This window comes from Rhinoderma darwinii, chromosome 1 (assembly GCF_050947455.1).
Source record: "Rhinoderma darwinii isolate aRhiDar2 chromosome 1, aRhiDar2.hap1, whole genome shotgun sequence".
NCBI lineage: Eukaryota > Metazoa > Chordata > Amphibia > Anura > Rhinodermatidae > Rhinoderma > Rhinoderma darwinii.
In genome coordinates, this window is record NC_134687.1 from 55,479,931 (window position 1) to 55,488,578 (window position 8,648).

An 8,648-nucleotide genomic window follows, 5' to 3' on the forward strand; every position below is an offset into this window, starting at 1 on the left:
TACCAAACGCAGAGCAGGAGAGTAGTCAGTAAAGCCAGGGTCAATATGAAGCAGAGGACAAATAGTACAAGCAGCAGCAGCAGAGCCAGGAAACAAGCAGAATCACAGGCAAAGGAGGAGCAGGAAATGAAGGAATTAATAGACAGAGGGCGGGAGCTAGCTCCGTCTGGCCAGGCTGTGATAGGCTCTCCCACTCCTCAGCCTCCCAGCCTGAGTGGTAGAAGAAGGAGTCACTCTATCAGACTTAGGAGCAGGTGCAGACTGACTAACCACGGGCGTCGACACAGAAGCTGTGTTTGGTGGATCCTTTACAGTACCCCCCCTTTTATGAGGGGCCACTGGACCCTTTCTAGGTGGACCTGGCTTATTGGGGAACCGAAGATGGAACTTCCAGAGCAATACCCCAGCGTGAACATCCCGGGTGGGTACCCAAGTCCTCTCCTCAGGCCCGTATCCTCTTCAATGGACCAGGTACTGGAGGGAGCCCTGGACCATCCTGCTGTCCACAATCTTGGCCACCTCGAATTCTACCCCTTGAGGGGTGAGAACAGGGACTGGAGGTTTCCTCGAGCGAGCCAAGGACGGGGAGCAGCGTTTCAGGAGGGAGGCAAAAGACGGGGGTAACTGTATTCGAAAAGACAGGGTTAAGGACTTCAATGACCTTGTACGGCCCTATATACCGAGGAGCAAATTTTTTGGACGGGACTTTAAGGCGCAAATTTTTTAAAAACAGCCACACCAGATCCCCGACCACAAACAAGGGGTTAGCAGAACGTCTTCTATCTGCCTGAGTCTTTTGTATGCTCTGGGACGCCTCTAGGTTCTTCTGAACCTGGGCCCAGACTGTGCACAGTTCCCGATTAAACGACATCTACCTCGGGATTGTTGGAACCACCAGGTGAAACGGAGGAGAACCATGGATTAAACCCAAAATTACAGAAAAAGGGGGAGACCCCTGACGAGTTACTGACCCGGTTATTAAGGGAAAATTCGGCGAGGGGAATGAAGGAGACCCAATCATATTGACAGTCAGAGATAAAACACCTTAAATATTGTTCTAGAGACTGATTAGTCCTCTCAGTTTGGCCATTCGTTTCAGGATGGACGGCCGAGGAGAAGGACAGATCAATCTCCAACTTCTTACAGTAGGCTCTCCAAAACAATGAAACAAATTGCACCCATCTGTCAGAAACAATATTGACAGGAACCCCATGGAGACGCAGGATGTGTTTGACAAACAAGGTAGCTAACGTCTTAGCACTGGGTAGTTTCTTGAGGGGCACAAAGTGGCACATCTTACTGAAGCGGTCTACTACAACCCACACCAACGACTTGCCTTGAGATGGAGGCAGATCGGTGATAAAATCCATGGAGATATGGGTCCAAGGTCTCTGGGGAATGTGCAAAGAACATAGTAAGCACGCTTGTCCGGACATGGGAGTCTTGGACCTAGCACAAATTTCACAAGCGGCGACGTAGGCCTTAACGTCTTTAAGCAACCCAGGCCACCAATAGTTTCTGGCAATGAGATGCTTGGTACCCAGGATGCCTAGATGGCCAGATAGTGCAGAGTCATGATTTTCCCTGAGTACCCTTAGCCGGAATTGCAGGGGAACAAACAGCTTGTTCTCAGGAAGGTTCCCGGGAGCTGAACCTTGATCAGCCGCAATTTCGGAGCCTAAGTCAGAATCAACAGAGGAAATGATTATACCTGGGGGAAAAACACAAGCAGGATCTTCCTCCGAAGGAGGGCTGGCCATGAAGCTATGCGACAGTGGATCAGCTTTAATATTTTTAGACCCGGCCCTATAGGTGACCAAAAAGTTGAATCTAGTAAAAAATAACGCCCATCGAGCTTGTCTCGGGTTTAGCCTCCGGGCAGATTCTAGGAAAACCAGATTCTTGTGGTCGGTAAGGACCGTTACCTGGTGCCTAGCCCCCTCAAGGAAGTGGCGCCACTCTTCAAATGCCCATTTAATGGCTAAGAGTTTGCGGTTGCCAATGTCATAGTTACTCTCAGTGGGTGAGAACTTCCTGGAGAAGTAGGCACAGTGACGGAGATGGGTGAGGGACCTGGTACCCTGGGAAAAGACAGCACCCACTCCCACCTCGGAGGCGTCAACCTCCACGATGAATGGCTCCATTTGGTTAGGCTGAATCAGCACTGGGGCCGAGATAAAGCACTTCTTAAGGACCTCAAAAGCCTGGACCGCCTCCGGAGGCCAGTGGAGGAGATCAGCACCTTTGCGAGTGAGATCCGTAAGAGGCTTAGCGATGACCGAGAAGTTAGCAATAAATCTCCTGTAATAATTAGCAAACCCCAAGAAGCACTGTAACGCCTTCAGGGAGGCAGGTTGGACCCATTCAGCCACAGCCTGAACCTTGGCAGGATCTATGCGGAATTCATGAGGAGTGAGGATTTGACCCAAAAATGGTATCTCCTGCACCCCAAACACACATTTTTCGGTTTTAGCAAACAGTTTGTTTTCCCGAAGGGCCTGGAGCACCTTCCTGACATGCTCAATGTGGGAGGACCAGTCCTTGAAAAACACAAGTATGTTATCAAGGTACACTACAAGAAATACCCCCAGGTAGTCTCTTAAGATCTCATTTATGAAATTCTGGAAGACCGCGGGAGCATTACACAACCCAAAGGGCATGACGAGGTATTCGAAATGACCTTCGGGCGTGTTAATCGCAGTCTTCCACTCATCACCCTCTTTGATGCGGATAAGGTTATACGCCCACCGTAGATCAAACTTAGAGAACCATTGGGCCCCTTGAACCTGATTAAAGAGATCAGGAATCAAAGGAAGGGGATACTGGTTCCTTACAGTGACCTTATTCAAGTTACGGTAGTCAATGCATGGCCTAAGACCACCATCCTTCTTTCCTACGAAGAAGAAGCCAGCACCTACCGGAGAAGTAGAGGGGCGAATGTAACCCTTGGCCAGGCATTCCTGGATATACTCTCTCATGGCTTCACGTTTGGGACAAGAGAGATTAAATATCCTACCCTTAGGGAGCTTAGCTCCTGGTACCAAATCGATTGCGCAATCGTACTCTCTATGAGGGCCTGTGATTATGTAAATACGGGGTAGGGAGACAGACAGGTGAGCCCTAATCTACCCGCCACTCAGTCCCTGCCTACTTGCAATGGCCCGTCCTAGGCGATGGCGTACAACTGGGCGACGGTCCCAACTCTCACTATGTGCACGACAGACAAACAGAAAAGGGTACATAGATGCTAAGGGAAATGGGGCAGATGCCCACGGCAACACCGTGAGCTACAAGAGTAGTGAACGAGCCGAGTCAAACCAGGAGTGTACGAGGTACCAAACACAGAGCAGGAGAGTAGTCAGTAAAGCCAGGGTCAATATGAAGCAGAGGACAAATAGTACAAGCAGCAGCAGCAGAGCCAGGAAACAAGCAGAATCACAGGCAAAGGAGGAGCAGGAAATTAAGGTATAAATAGACAGAGGGCGGGAGCTAGCTCCGTCTGGCCAGGCTGTGATAGGCTCTCCCACTCCTCAGCCTCCCAGCCTGAGTGGTAGAAGAAGGAGTCACTCTATCAGACTTAGGAGCAGGTGCAGATTGACTAACCACGGGCATCGACACAGAAGCTGTGTCTGGCGATCCTTTACAGTCCTCCTTCGAAAAGACCTGGTTTTTATGTTTGTGTTTCTAAAGTTAATCCCAGGCCATATTGTTGATTTTATATTCATTATAGTCTGAAGCAGGGCTTCTAAAACTGTGAGGTGCTCCCCAGTTGTTCATGTGGCTCTGCTAGGGAGGTGATTTTAGACAAAAGTGATCACATGCTGCATAGGTCTTTCTCAGGCTGCACCAATCTCTGGTTTAGAAATGTTCACATCTGTGTCTTGGCTTCCATTTATAACAGTAGCCACTATGCAGTCCCGGATACATTGTATGGCAGATACCATGGCGCCTGACCCTGTTGTCTTACATTGGGGTGCGTTGGGTTTCATCATGGTATCTATCGTTTTGACAGGAAATGAAGCCGGTCATACTGTTGTATTCTTCCTGTCAAATCTGATGGAATTTGCATCTCCAACATGAATGTAAACATAGCCCATTTGAGTCATTTTGTACTTATTTTATTGGGTTCAGGAGAGAAATTAAAGAATGTCTCATGATCCCTGGCATTACCATGTTCTAGCAAGTGAGGCACTGTAAAAAAGTCCCTGATGTATATCACTCTTTTATTATTTTACACACTATTTGGGTATATTAGTCCAGTCCAGCCGATGCTTCGAGTGTAGTTTTTCTACAAAAATGACATAGATACATTATTTACGGTTGGTCTATATTAAAAAATAAATTAGCTGTTGCCTACCTATACATGTTTGACTATGGCAGGGAACCAAAGAATTACAAGGGATACCACTTAAACAAGTAATATTCAGGTGGGCTATGCTTAAGATGGTTTCATGGTTCTCCTATGGGATGCATGATGTTGGGTGGGTTTAAGGAACACTGCAGACAATACTGATACACTGTGTTATGCCTAGTGCAGGACATGAGGGGAAGGTGCATGACACAGGGATTCATAGAACACAAGAGAGAGAATTCCTGTGTCATGCTCCGCCCACTTAGGCGCGGCACCAGGCATAACAGAGTGTATCAGTCCTACTCAGAGTTTTCCTTTAACTGTACATAAAAGCAACTAGATAGACAAAATAACATAACAATTTCTTTCATTTGAAAAAAATCTTACACATAAAGTCAAATCCAGATGCTTGTTAGGCTATGTTCACACGCTTAATGAAAAAAAAGCTGTGAAATACGGAGCTGTTTTCAAGGGAAAACAGCCTCTGATTTACAGACTTTCTTAAGCATCAGTGACATGCACTTCTTTTTTATGGTGCGTTTTTTATGCACCATTTTTACAAATGGTGCGTAAAAAATGCCCCATGGGAACGAAACACCATTTTTCCCATTGAAATCAATGGGCAGATGTTTGGAGGCGTTCATCACCCGTATTTTCAGACATTTTTTGGGGGAGTTTACGGCCCGAAAAACGGCTAAAAATGGGCCCGTGTGAGCATACCCTTAACACAACATTTATTGTGATCTGGTTATGGGTCACATTTCAATAAATGCTGCATGACTCTATAACATAAATGTTCTTCTATCACTATTTTATTATTATATATTACTGTATTATTAATAGAAATGTATTTAGAGGTCCAGTGAGCTAATGAAACTATCGGCCACTAAGACTTTTTTTTTTAGCTTATTCTTTTATAAGACACATATGGAATAATGACGCAAATGGATTAATGACACATATGGATTGATGACACATGGATTGATGACACATAGATTAATGACACATATGAATTGGACATATGGATTGATGACACATATGGATTGGACATATGGATTGATGACACATGGATTGATGACAGATATGAATTGGACATATTGATTGATGAGACATGGATTGATGACACATATAGATTGGACATATGGATTGATGACACGTATGGATTGGACATTTGGATTGATGACACATGGATTGATGACACATATGGATTGGACATATGGATTGATGACACATATGGATTGGACCTTAATTAGGCAACGAGGATGGAAGAATTTAGAGCAACTGCACATAATTCTACCCATAGCTCTACATCTAGTTGGCAGGCATAGGAGTTATTCATGACCTCAGTAGATCCTGGTTACAAGCACTTAATTAAACTATTCTCTGTTTTTTATTCTAATGGTTTTGGCATACAATAGAAACAATGTAGGGTCACCGAGGAGATGAGTCTTACATATTCAACGGATTGTAGTAATGTTGACTATATGATGTTCTGCTTTATATTTATTTCTGTAATGGTGACAATTGAGAAGCCAACTATTGTACCAATTTATTGTGGCTGGTTAGATTTATATAATAATTTGAAAGAAATTAGTCCCACAGCACACACTTCACCAGATAACAGCTTAATCAGTGGTCACAGGATGCAGATAAAAACACAGCCTACAGGCATTCCACGTGTGGGTCATTACAAAGTATGACCTACTCATGAAACGGCCGTAGGCTGTGTTCTTATCTGCATTCTATGACCTCTATTTGACAAAGCATGACCTTCACATGAAACGGACATAAACTGTGTTTTTAACTGCACCCTGGGAACGCTATTTTGGATTAAAATTGAAGTTGATCCATATAAGTGGTTCAGTAGGTGGAACCTGTTATACTACAGGTACTGGGCAGTGTCAATCTTCTTTCTACTTACCCAGAGCTTGTTAGATTTACTCTTTTTTTAATTCCATTACTTTTTAAAGAGTTTTTGAAGGGTTATAAGAAAATAATATTTATTTGCAAAACATAATTATACAATACAAACGTAAAAATATGATTAGACAGTGTATACCACAAACAGTAAATAATAGATTTACTCTAACCATGCTACGAATAAAGGCTGAATATACCCTGAAATGCATAAGTATCTCTCATTTGATGTCTAATATGTTTTGGAAGCCACGTTTCATGCACAGACAGTAACTCCTGTTATTTAAGTTTACGCCACTGGTGACCTTGTGTTTGCACGCCTTACATACACTATATGGACAAAAGTATTGGGACACCTACAGATTACACCTACAGAATCTTTTATGACATCCAATTCTAAATCCAGATGCATTAAAATGGAGTTGGTCTCCCTTTTTACAGCTAAAACAGCTTCCATTCTTTTGGGAAGGCTTTCTACAAGATTTTTGAGTGTGTCGGTGGGAATTTTTGCCCATTCATCCAGAAGAGCATTTGTGAGATCAGACATTGATGCTAGACGAGAGGGCCTGGTTCACAATCTCCATTCTAGCTCATCCCAAAGGTGTTTGATAGAGTTGAGGTAAGGGTTCTGTGCAAGTCAGTTAAGTTCTTCCTTACCAAACTCACCCAACCATGCCTTTATGGACCTTAGTTTTTGCACTGGGGCACAGTCGTGCTGGAACAGAAAAGGGCCTTCCCCAAACTGTTCCGACGCATTAAGATTTCCCTTCCCTGGAACTAAGGGGCCTAGGCTAACCCCTGATAAAACAACGCCATAGCGTTATCCCTTCTCCAACAAACTTTACAGTTGGCACAATGCAGTCAAGCAGATAATGTTGTCCTGGCATTCGCCAAACACAGACTTCTCTATCTGACAGTCGGATGGATAAGTGTGATTCGTCACTCCACAGAACACATTTCCAATGCTCCATAGTCCAGTGGCGGCGTGTTTTACACCACTCAATCCGATGCTTGGCATTGTGCTTGGTGATGTAAGTCTTGCATACAGCCGCTCGGCCATAGAAACCCATGCCATGAAGCTCCCGGCACACAGTTTTTATGCGGATGACAGGGGAGGTCTGGAACTCTGCAGTTATTAAATCAGCAGAGCGTTGGTGACTTTTATGCATTATGTGCCACAGTCTCGGCGACCCCGCTCTGTAATTCTACGTGGTCTGCACTTCGTGGCTGAGTTGCTGTGGTTCCTAAATGCTTCCACTTTACAATAATATCACTCACAGTTGATTGTGGAATATCTAGGGAAGACATTTTAGAAACTGACTTGTTGCAATCATGGCATCCTATTACAGTTTCACACTGGAATTCAGTGAGGTCTTTAGTATGACGAGGTGCTCAATTTTATACACCTGTGGCAATGGGACTGAATGAAACACCTGAATTTATTGATAAAGAAGTGTGTCCCAATACTTTTGTCCATGTAGTGCATCTGTGCATTTACTCTATTTAAACACTGATCATTTTTACTGTTAGTTTTTCTAATTCTTACAAAATTGAATACTTAAATAATCAAAGACATACAAACTGGGGTTTTTATAGAGAAAAAGAGGGCTCATTTTAAAAACCAATATGGAGAGCCCCCATTATGGTGCCAGGCTTTGCCATACTAGACAGAAGGGCATGTTTTCCCCCTCCTTACCTCACTTTGCTTCCTGGGCAAATTCCCGGCCTGGTTATTGGCAGGTCTTATGTAGATAGGTGTTTCCAAAAAACAGTATGTGTCTGCATCGCCTTCAAACAAAATGGCAATACAGTTATGTGATAGCAAAAAGGTAAGAGGTTTCTGGACAAAAAGAATATATAATTGTTGAGATCATAAAAACCTAAGAAAAGAAATGGAGAATTGTGCCAGTTATGCTGCAAAGAGATCAGGCTGAGCTGGTACTTATTAACTGTCTTCTTGCTAACTAAAACCTCTTTCTCACATCTTCCGATTGTATTGTCCATGGGTTTCATTTCAGCTTTTCTTATTCGGATGAGCATGTACTTTTCTGCTCAATACTGCACTTTACTTTTTTAGCACGTTGGAAATCTCCAACTGTAAAAGCATATTGTTGCTTATTTTTTACGCTGATGTCCTTCCAGGCAGAATACTGTCACAGACAAAAGTTATGAAATGACATGATTATTGGCACTCACCACGGCCAAGAGGATTAAAATGACTCTTACTGCATCCAAATTCTATTGTGAAGCTCCGTTATTAGTCATTGCTGGACTTCTTCCCATGCTCACCTCTCCGATTTAGTTTTAAACATTTTTTTTTTATATATATATTTTTGTGCTGCTGGATTTTACATTATTTCTGTTCTGTTTAGCAATATAA